Source organism: Echeneis naucrates, chromosome 8, assembly GCF_900963305.1.
Source record: "Echeneis naucrates chromosome 8, fEcheNa1.1, whole genome shotgun sequence".
NCBI classification, from domain to species: domain Eukaryota; kingdom Metazoa; phylum Chordata; class Actinopteri; order Carangiformes; family Echeneidae; genus Echeneis; species Echeneis naucrates.
This window is the reverse complement of record NC_042518.1, coordinates 19,284,054-19,296,048: the sequence shown is the minus strand read 5'-3', so window position 1 is coordinate 19,296,048 and position 11,995 is coordinate 19,284,054. Positions and strand designations below refer to the sequence as shown.

At 39.4% G+C, this 11,995-nt stretch overlaps 1 long non-coding RNA gene across 2 annotated transcripts; it reads right to left on the bottom strand.

Moving 5' to 3' along the window:
* Positions 1 to 743: 743 nt before the first annotated feature.
* Positions 744 to 11,669, bottom strand: LOC115047458 (uncharacterized). 2 transcript variants are annotated; one of them, XR_003841011.1, is made up of 4 exons: positions 10,270 to 11,669; positions 4,794 to 8,246; positions 2,218 to 4,602; positions 744 to 2,061 (listed from the first exon to the last, which is right to left on the bottom strand). It is a non-coding gene; the product is annotated as an uncharacterized LOC115047458 (long non-coding RNA). The 2 variants fall into 2 exon arrangements; XR_003841012.1 differs by having other exon boundaries at positions 744 to 2,217; positions 2,374 to 4,602.
* Positions 11,670 to 11,995: the final 326 nt, after the last annotated feature.

The following is an 11,995-nucleotide window of genomic DNA, read 5'->3' as shown; positions in this document are numbered from 1 at the left end:
CGCCTCATATAGTTTTGATATTTTTCTCAAAAAGTGTAATCTTCCCATTTTTCAAAGGTCAAACTGTAGACCCTATGGCATAATATATAAAGCCACAGTAAAATTGCCAGTGTAAATATAACTCTTCAAATCAAATCAAATCAAATCAGATTTATTTGACTGGCAAATCATAACAAAGTTACATCAAGGCACTTTACATATAGAGCAGGTCTAGACCCTACTCTTTATAAATTTATTTAAAGAGACCCAACAGATCCACCGATGAGCAAGCACTTGGCAACAGTGACAAGGAAAAACTTCCTTTAAGAGGTAGAACCTTGAGCAGAACCAGGCTCAGGGGGGGCGGCCATCTGCCTCGACCGGTTAGGTTGAGAGTGGGAGAGAGAGAGAGAGAGAGAGAGAGATAGGCATTGGAGGGAGATGTAGGCAGGAACATGTTGCTGCATGAAGTTCATGGAGTTGACCTGTAGTACAGAATTCATGAAATATGGGACCAGCAGGTGTTGCAGGAACATGGGATGGCGATGAGTCACCACCTGCAGGATGAGGACAGGGAGAGAGAGGAGAGGAACTGGGAGAGACAGAGACTTTGGCAGAACATGGTTAGTAAATGTAGTATAAATGCTTAGAACTGGGTGAAACTGTGTTTTTTAAGAAGGATGGTTCTTATCAACGCATGCAAGGGGGGAGGAAAGGAGAGCGAGCGAGAGGGAGGGAGAGAGAAAGAGGGAGAGGGGGAGAGAGGGTGACAGGGAGAGACAGACAGCGAGAGAGAGAGAGAGAGAGAGAGAGAGAGAGAGAGAAAGAGTGTAAAATGTACATTGGACGTGGAGTTAAATTTCCAGAGTCAATTTGACTCTGGACAACATTAAAATTTTACACTACGCTACACTGAGAAGTGTTTATCACGTTTTACACTACGTAAAACCCATCGTGTAACTCACACCCATAGTGTTAATCACAACACACTGAAGAGTTAAGGGTTGAGAAATAACTTTTCTTCCAGTGTTAAACCTGCTTAACACTATGTTGATCAAGAGATTACTTCAAAGAGTATTGATTTTTTGCTGACTCCTACCAGTGCTATGGATAATCTAATCTTTTAAAGCTCGCCATGTAGAGCTACAACACAAAACCTAAAATGTATGCAGAGGGAGAAATACAGACAAAATTATATCCATACATTAATGACAATTTATTCAAAGTAAACATTTTCATTAAAAGCTCGATGAGAGTCGCAAACGACCTGCTGATGACAGCTCACTCTGGTTCACCATCCCTCCTCATTCTCCTCAACTTATCTGCAGCCTTGGACATGGTTGACCATCACATACTCCTCCAAAGTCTGTACAACTCTGTTGGACTAAACGGCACAGTACTGAACTGGTTTAAGTCCTACCTCACTGACTGGTCTGAATATTTTGGACCCATCCTTTTTATGCTGTACATGCTTCCCCTAGGCAAAGTCATCAGCCACTTCAGGATAGCTTTCCACTGTTACGCGGATGACACACAGCTATTTATGAGGACAGAGACTAACTCATCACCATCGGCAGCACCACCTCACTCCATACTCATCGCATGTCTGGAGGAGATAAAGGTGTGGATGAAGCATAACTTTCTCCAGCTAAACATTTCTAAAACTGAAGTCATCCTCATTGGTTCCCCTCATCAGAGACAGAGCTCCACCACAACCTGCATTTCTTTTTCTGGCAAGGGCATCCCACTATCATCAACAGTCACCAACCTCAGCATCAGGTTTGACCCGCACCTAACCTTTGAGGCCCACATTAATCACCTCTGCAAAGAATCATTTCATCTTCTCAGGAACATAGCCAGACTCCGCCCCACACTCACTCTAAGAGATGCTGAGAAACCCGTCCACACCTTTGTCTCCTCCAAACTTGATTACTGTAACGCACTTCTCAGTGGGATCCCCAACAAGAGTACCCAAAAATTACAACACATTGAAAACTGTGCCGCTAGGATCCTGCTGAGAGTACGTAAATATGAACACATCACACCCATCCTTCACTCACTGCACTGGCTTCCCATATCCACCTGGGTCGAATACAAAATCTCCCTCCTCACATTCCAGTGCAACCATGGCAACACTCCCCAGCACCTTGAAGAACTTCTCACGCCCCAGACCTCAGCATGCTCACTCCACTCCACCAACAGCTACAGACTTCTTCCTCCAAGGACCAGGTCTCGCACCTGGGTCGAATACAAAATCTCCCTCCTCACATTCCAGTGCAACCATGGCAACACTCCCCAGCACCTTGAAGAACTTCTCACGCCCCAGACCTCAGCATGCTCACTCCACTCCACCAACAGCTACAGACTTCTTCCTCCAAGGACCAGGTCTCGCACCCTCAGAGACCAAGCTTTTTGTTCCTCTGCTCTGTGGAACACCCTCCCAGTACATCTGAGGGCTCCACAGATGAGAAACAGTTTTAAAAAGGGTTTAAAAACTTACCTTTTTTAAAAAATATATTTTAATCTGTAATTTGTTTCCAGTGTAACTTTTGTTGCTTTTTTTGAAAAATTATTTTTAACTCATTTTTATTGCTTTTGTCGCACAGATTTTCTTGTAAAATATAAAGTGGGTTATAAATAAAATGTATCATGTATCAAAATGTATAATTATTAGAAAAGTAAACATAAAGAGCATGCAAAAGCTCTTTTATTACACTCTCCATAATAAAATATTTTCAGTTTGAACAATAGAGAAAATCTCTCAAAGCACCTGTTAAATATACATGTACATTTCTCATTTCAAATTGCATTTGACAAGCTACACAGAATAATTTCAGCAATTTTCAACCTACAACAAACTGCCATCTGGGAACAACCAACTAATTCAAACCTAAATCTTGGTCCACTCAGTGAGTTATGCAAGAGTGTCTGCTTTTATGGCACTGCCCAAAATTAGCCACATATTAATAGTTAATCAAACAGGTGTTACAGTTAAGAGACAGAATATATAAAACCACAACAGTTACTTTTTTCACACCAAATGCAGACAAATGGCAAAGCTCTCATTTAAGAAAACCTTCATTCCTGGTGAAAAAGATCTTGATTGTAATTATTAGCATGATGCCAGATGACAGAAACTGTCTGACTGTCTCAGGTTGAATAACAATTTAACTATTGCTTTACTGAAACAATCCACCTCCAGGAAACAATGAAAAATGGTTTTCATTATAACAGAATGCATGTGTGCAGGATGACTTCAGCCAGACAACAAAAAACACTGGTCAAGGCTGCATCATATGGCAATACGGTACTAAAAACTGTGAAGAATCTGTTTGCCCACATGCAATTTGAACATCTATTGGTTTAAAATAGACCAATGTTTTGACACTGACCACCTTAAGTGCCTGGGATGGCTGGCACAGAACTTTAAAAGCATGGTAATATTCATCAAAACAAATTGTTTCCAGACCAGAGCCAGTAAGTATAACTTTCTCATCTTTTTCAATAATGGTACTGGTTTTACAAAATACTGGCATCTCCTCATCAATCTCAACACACACTACTAAGCCACGGTGATACTCTGTACCATAATGCTTCAACCATTTCACCAAAAGAGCATTATCAGATATTTCCACATTTAGTTTGATTGCAGTTTCTGGACCTTCTTGCAAATCTGTAATGGGTAGCATCTTTCCTGTACCAATAGTTACTCTGCTCAGGCTGAAAGATTCCCAATGCAAGGCCATGTATTTTTGATGTTTTTTTGACCAACGTCTTTGTGATATTTTTGAAACTTCTGTTGAGTTTTGAAAAAGTTATGTTTTGTCTCATAATGCATACACCAAACGTGCAGAAGTGGTCCTATATTCCTTACACATCGAGGATAATGAGTCATGAAATGATGCTTGGGCAAAGGATTTCTAGAAGGAAACAGACTTCAGAAAGATGGTCATGCCATTTGTTAGAATGGGAGAAAACAGTATTTACTATCTGCAGTAGTATCATTAACAGACACCAGTACTCATTGTCTCTCTGCACTAGATCACCAAATATCAATGCATGCATGTTTTACAGTAGACACCATGGGCCACATTTACAAAACTGCATTAGGATCGTTAATAGAAGTGTGTGTACGCCCAAAAGCCAAAGTTTGCGTACACCAGAAAATATTCAGATTTATAAAACCCTGAGTACACACACTTGAAGCAAACTTTGTTTTATAAATCACAGACTGACTACAAGTGTGTGCAGCTTTGTCAGCTTAATGTCGTGCCCTGTACATGCCCATTTTCAAACTTAAATGGTCAATGCAAAGCATGAATGAGGCCTGCACATAAAATAAGACTCAGATACAGGTGTTTCATCTTGTTGGAACAGATGGCAGATGCAGGAAGAAATATTGTAAATTGTAGTCTGTATGAAGGACATGGTGCCAAATACAAAGTGTACCTTAAAGAATTCACCAAAAGCACCTAGAGAAGTGGTTGACTTGCATGGTATGACCTGCTTTTCCAGAATAATAAAGAAATCGTGGATGGTGCTCCTCTTCATCCCAACAGCAAGAAGATATGTTTGAGTAGTGCTTTTGATTGTATCAACGTATTCTTGAAGATTTTTTCCAGTCTGAGGATAAAGAATAGGTCAAAGTTAAAAGTTTAAATCACAGGTTAAAACTGTCTCTATTTCGAATTGCTAATTGTAAATATTAATATTTTAGTCTGAGAAATAATCTATAAATTGCTCAAAAAGATTTTTGCAGTAAAACAGTTTTACACCACAGCACAGTTGTCTTCCTCATTTGCAATAATACAAACCTTCTTGAACAATGCAAGATGCTTCTCAGCTTGGGTTGCAGATACCTTGCCTGGTCTTTTCTGGTCAAGGCTGAGGGACGTATCAGGTGGAGGAAGAGGATAATGCATGAAAGATCACTGTTACAGTCTGTATTTGGAAACAAGAGCTAAAGGTTAAATGATCATACTATGTTATAATTTACATCGGTCAAAAATTACAGCTGCACAAAAAAGATGAGGAACCGGAAAAATAGTAAGTATAAAAGTTTTATATTAAACAGTTAAATGCAATACATATCCTTCAAAATTACAACAGGCTTATTAGTTACAAAACCAGCAGCAGTTAGTTGAAATTAATTGGTTGACGCAGATGGCCACCCCGTTTTTCCTTGCCAGTTTTGCCAAGTGCTTGCTCGTTGGGGGGGATCTGTTGGGTCTCTTTAAATAAATTTATTTAAATTTTATTTTATTTTATTTTAATTTAATAAATTTAATATTTAAGACTTTGGTCCAGACCTGCTCTATATGTAAAGTGCCTTGTGTAACTCTGTTATGATATGATTTGATCTTGGATAAATGTAAAACTAAAAAATGATCTAAATGGTTTGGAAACAGAAAGTTCAAGTTCAAGTTTATTGTTTATTATTATACATACAATCACAGTCCAAGAGGGAAGGGGAACACAGTGTGCTGAAGCAACAGTAGACACTGGGACGTAGTTGATAAGAAAAAACAAACAAACAAACAACAACAAAAGCCAACATAGATATAAGTAGCCTACACAGAGTAGGGAAAGTGCATGGTACCAGTATGGACATCACCATCACCAACAATACCAATGATAAGCAGCATCAACATCGCATAAAAACCATGAAAAACATAATCATAATCAGCATCATCATAGATAGTAACAAAGGAGCTAAATAGGTAACCACAGAATATAATTGAAGTACGACTCCTCCCTGACATGTATTCATGAAGGAAATGGCTGTAGGGATGAAGGCGTGTTTGTGTCTGTTACTCTAAACAAGAGGGAATCTGAGCCGGGACCCAGAAGGCAACAACTGGAACTCAGAAATTAACAGATGGGAGTTATCCAAAAGAATGACACTAGTCTTCCGAAATATCTGCCGATGATATAGGTCAGATAGTGTGCACTGTTGCACTCCCAAGATCTTGTTGCATGTCTTCACCACCCTACTAAGAGCATTTTTGGTCTTAATATTAAGGTTACCAAACCAGCAGAGAAGCAAGAGAGTCAAGACAGATTCGATGTATGATTTATAAAAAAGAATCATGAGGGACTTGTCAACATGGAACTTGGAAAGTTTCCTCAGACAGGAAAGACGCTGCTGACCTTTTTTACACAAAGCATTAGCATGGCAAGTGAAATTAAGCTTGTTAACTACAATAGTCTCAAGATATTTGTAGTTTTCCACAACATCTAATGTCTGCCCTTTGATGATGGTTGTTTTGTTGATGTTAGGGGGGTTATGTCTAAAATTAATGTACACAATTTTGCACTATTTTCATTTTTAAATCATGCATCAGGTCTTATGAAAGCAATAATTTGCTCTCAGTTTGCAAACACATTAAAAGGCTTGCATATCCATTTTTAGAGGATGGATCCATCAAGTATTGGAACATCTCCACTATGCCTCGAGCATCTCTCTCACATTCCGTGGAAAGTGGGCTGTCCTGAAAAGAGTAACCAATACTGTTAAATCAAATGCTTCAAATATGTTTCACAGCAAAGCAAATCAGAAGAACAACAACATGGTTTCCCCACAAACATGGGAGGCAAAGTTCTACCAGAGACAACCAAATCACCCATGAGTTTCTGTAATGTCAGCGATAGACATGTTGATCATCTGACATTGTGAGGAGTTGCTTAGACTTTTGGTGCGGATGTACTCCTTAATGACACGCGTTCCCGCTGGTCTCTGTTCAACCAACTGTGAAGTAGACAAGCATTTCAGTACTGACAATACATACACCAAAAAAAAAAAATGCAAAACACTGAAACTCTTGGGTTAATCCATTGCAAAAAATAATAATAATAATAGTAAAAAAAATCCCATGCCAACTGACATGTTCCTTATCTGCCCTCTGACTTTTTGTTGAAGGGCTGTCACTTTCCTCTAGAATTATGATGTCATTGGCACTACCAACAGACAGGGGACTAACACTGCAAGTTGTTACTTGGGAACTGCTGTGTCACGCCGGGAGATGCGGTGAAGCGTGTTGTAGGATGAGGAGCCAGAGACCAGGTAGGGGACGATGAAAAACACTTTAATAGTTAACAGACAGAGCAGGAACAGAATCAGACAAAGGACTAGACAGAGCAGGGACAACGGAAAGGATCTCACCCCGAACACAACAGAACTAGGACTTCAAAATAAAACAGGAAGTTACAAGGGCAGAACACTAGACAGACTAAACTCAAAAACTGACATTCTGGATGACATTTCCTTGAAATCTACATGAAGTTCAGGAGAGAGAGGCAGGCCCAAGATAACACCACAACTACAGCAAAGTGCAATTTAGGGCAGCATTTCATGGATTTTGTTGAAATAAATATAATCAGTAAAAGAGCAATTATACCATTATCAAATCTGATAGTCAGTATGCCAATAGCAGGCTGCTGTGCAATCGCAAAGACCTCCACATCCACCTCACTCCCTGTCTCATCAAAAACCCTCACACCTTCAGTGACCGGAAGAAATTAGAAGTTTAAGAAAGCTATGACAAGAAATGAACATGACTTCAATCCATGCAAAATGCTTAATGTTAACCAAAGACATTCTCCCAAAACACTCTCATGGGTTATACTGCCAGGCATTAAAACTGAACTAAACCATCCATGAAACTCAGACCTTAATTGCTGACCCCTGTAAATGCCCATAGGGTAGCTTTGGATGCATTACAGTGCATCTCAACATTACAAATGCAAAACATTTATTTATTTATGCGATTTTAAAAACTTAAGGGTGCATAAGAACACAATATCATTTTATGGGTAATAGAAAATAGGCACGGGTTAAATTGCATGTAGCCTGCTATTAGTTGTTAATACTAATCTAAATCTTCTAATATTCTCATGAAGCTGTGTTGCTGCAGAGGTCTCTGAGTAGCACGGGTGACATGGTGATAAGGTTGTGATAGTATTGGTGTGTGTGGTAGGAGGGTTTGTGTCGGTGAAAAGGTTGGATATGGAGCTGGTAGCAAATGTGTAGATGATTACTGTCTGCATTGGTCAGCCCCCTGGGCCTCAAACAAAGCATTCATTATTTTTCTTCAGACATTTGTCAGAATGGCCACATTTTTAATCACAAACTCACAACAGATCCATTACTTTATCATCTCAGTGTACATTTAAAACTGTTATGGTACCTTGTGTAGCAATTTCAGATGCGTCATCGTTAACAGGCTCATCACCTGTCCTGTTCATCACTTAAAAAGTCCAGGATCAAGCTGAAAGACAGTAAAACGTCAGTGGTGAGTCTGTGTGTGCCTATTCATGCATCCATCAACAGAGTACTGCTAAAACTAATTAATTGTAATATTAACATGGCATACAAAACTGTACACCAGAGGTGGCCAAAGCACGCACATTCTTGACATAAGACTCAGGTAAAAGTATAAGTGCTGACTCAACTTCTTTACAACAACAATAATTATCGCAAAATAACTTTTCCTCCATAGAAATATAAGACATGGTCGATAGAACTCGTTCCATCCATGTTTTGACAGACAACGCAAACAGCCAATGATAATGAGAATAGCACCGTGCCGAGCCCATCAGGCAGCGGGAATAAAGTTACAGTCACGTCAAACTAGGTTGACACACATGTAGAGAGAGTATGTGATGCAGCCGGCTTCAACGTAAGCACACGTGCCTGGTCACTGGTATGTTAGAAGCAGGAGCGAAATATGCGAAAATGGCAGAAAATGTTAACACAAGCGACAGTGTCCCTAAGAAAGACACCCTAACGGACACAGCACAAGGCTCAAAAGAGGACATCGTTTAAACGGTCAGAGGAATTCGGTAGTGTGGGGATATTTTGGCTATTAAAGTCCAATAAGAAGCAGAGCAGCGTGTACTGCAAATTGTGTCGAGCTTTTGACTGGTCAGAATTGAGACTTTTCTATTTTGCATTACCTATTTAAATTTTTTGTAGTTGACCAAAGAATTTAGTTGTTGATGTGTTCTCCTGTAACACTTGAAGCTTCTGACGGGTCAGAATTAAGATTTTAGTTTATTAGATAATCATTTTATTTATTTGAAATACAGTTCTACAAGGTCTGTAGTACATTTCATACGTTTAACTCCTGACAGAAAATAAATAATATTTAAACCAATATTAATTTGGTATCTTCACATCTCACAAAGTAGAAGTAAAAAGGAACCTTAAAACTTGACAGAAATAGTTATTTGATTTATATTGTGATATATCGACTATCGATATCGACTGATATGAAATATCGTGATAGGATTCTGTTCCATATCACCCAGCGAAGTAAAAGTAATAAAGTACAGGTTCTGAAAGGTACTCAAAGTATAAAAGGTCAAATACTGACTTTTATTTTCATAAAGCGTTATAAGCCTAGCAAAAAGGCAAAAATATTCAGTCTTTTTGGGAAATGTAATAACAAAGTTCAGGTATTTGTGTTTAAATGTTAAGAGGAAAAGTCAAAGTACAGATTCTCGAAAAATTACTTAAGCACAGTGACAGAGTATTTTTCCTTCATTACTCCCTCTGCTATGTTGTGCCTAGGATTGTGTAATTTATTGCCTCTTATATTTGTTGCCTCTTATCAAGTCTCAATCTGAAGGGGATGTTCTTTACTGTGTATTGACTTTTAATTAATTAACTGAAGGAAGGAGTGTAAAAATGGCTGAATTTTAGGTTTTTATTAACTAATAAGTGAGAAATCAGAACATGTGCTTATTATGTAAAGGTGCAGATCCAAGCATAAACTAAATGAAACAGGGGAGCTTGGATATGTCGCTCTGTCCTGAGTAGAATCTCAACAGATTTATTTAAGCTGGTAACAAGGAAACTCGCCTAGCTTCTAACTGTCTACATCCGAGCGTTTACCTTGCCTCCTCCAGCTGCCAGTACATAGTAGAGTAGCAGTGTTGACTGTGACTCACCGCTGGCCGTGCCCGTTAATGGCAGCTTCCCTCTCAATTATCTTGGCACATACTAGCTCTAAGGGTCTGTAGATAAATTCATTAAAGTGGAAACATACAGTTAAGATAACCTTTCAGAACCTCTAGATGTATCATGCAGCCAAAACCAGGTAACCAGGTTACATTCATGATGAAGAAGCTAAAATAGGGATGAGATTTAGCAAGCTTTACTGCAAGACGCAGTGGTTTTATTGCAGGTGATATATTTGAAAGGTTAAATACAGCAGTGCAGTTAATAAAGTAAGTTCTCAATTCAACTCAACCCAATTCATTATAAAAATCATAAAATCTCAACACTACCTTAAATCTGATATAATTCTGTTTTGCTGGGTGGGATGAGAGCGGCTCGCATGGCCAGTGCCAACCTGTTTCAACTCATTCTGCTGAGGTAGGGGAAATCACTGCTTTGGCATTGAGGCACTTTATGTTCCATTTATTGGATGTGGCAGATCAGATCTTACTTCCCCATTTTCTCTGGCAGGAAGAGCGGAGGCTCGCCATATGCCAATTCTGGACAGGAGACAGCTTCTTTGGTTTCTTCACCTAGTTGGTGGTCTGTTGTTTCTTCCTTTCCTCATCAGAAGTAACGTTCCCTTTTTTGTCAGCTATCCTTAGGTACCTCCGGGTGTTGGTTGCCAGAACAAGAACTGCCGAAGCTCAGTCCCTCGCTGTCCTCAGCCTCAGTCCTTCGCGACTTTCGCCAAGTTCCCCTTTCTCCAGGGATTCAATCTCTTCCCTCAACGCTATCTTTTTATACAAGACATCGCTTCTTCCACACCCAGCAGTACAAAGCACCAATGATTTATAACATTACCTCATTTGATTATCATATTGAATAATCTATCTTGATCTGGTGCATTAGGTATTTTTCCATTAGCTCAGACTGGCTGCATCAAAAGTTCCCTATTTTTCAGAGACCATCTGGTTATACTTCCGCTTCTGTCAAGCCATGTTTCTATTAACAACACTTTTCCATTCCACCCAACCACTCAACTTGGTTATCATTTCACAACAGTTAATATTTCACAATCACAGTGTCCACTTATTTTAGTGTATTAATCATTCTTAACTTTATAACACTTCAACTTTTAGCCTTATTATTCTGATCCTCATCTTTATCATTTATTATTAGCATGATTATTATTACTTTTGTTCAACCACATTTCATGTTATTCGCACATACATACAGTCATAACTTTTGCCATACTTATTTAGACTCACAGTTCAGTGGTTTTCATGTGTTTAGAGTGTCCAGTCTCGGTAGGGGCAATCCCTTGGGGTCTCAACCTCACCGTTTAACCCAGTGCTACTTGACAGGTTGTTTATCAAATACAAGGCGGATTTATTGGTGGAAGGAGAGCTTTAAAGCTAAAGTTTGCGTCAATTTTGTCAAATAACCATGCCTTGCCCCACTCAGAAAAGCCAGCCGGGAGAGCAGATAAACGCAACCTTACTTTGGGTTGGTGATTCACCAGGCCATGAAAAAGGGAGATGTCCTACGAGAGACGGCCGCGTCAAGATCCTTGTCGTAGCCTTCCAAGCAAGACTGGTTCCCGGCTGAAGTGGCTGTCTGCCTGTCTCGTCTCTCGCTGGCACTGTTGTCATTCAGCTGTTTGGCTTGGTTATTGAAGTAATGTCCAAATAATTCTTCTCTTTCCTGATTTTGTGCTTTGTCATCTCGGTGTTGTTTCCACTGTTCTGCTATTATTTCCTAATTCACTCGAATAATCAGTCAGAAAATTATTTTCACACCAACACTAGGTTTTAGAAGTCAATATCTCCCCTTTCTCCAAAGGTTATAACCGTTTCTGCTCCTCCGCTAATCAAACTACCCGATTAGCAATGTCCTCTAGCTCTCTGTCTCCACTCTCTGTTCCTCCTTCTCCTCCTCCTCTCCTCTCCTGTTCTCTGTGCCTCATGTGTTAATGGCATGTGTTTGATTCTTCTGCCTCCTTTTATGATAGCACCTCTTGTCATAGATGTAGGATGATGGTAGAAATGGAGGCGAAGATTAATGAGTTAGAAT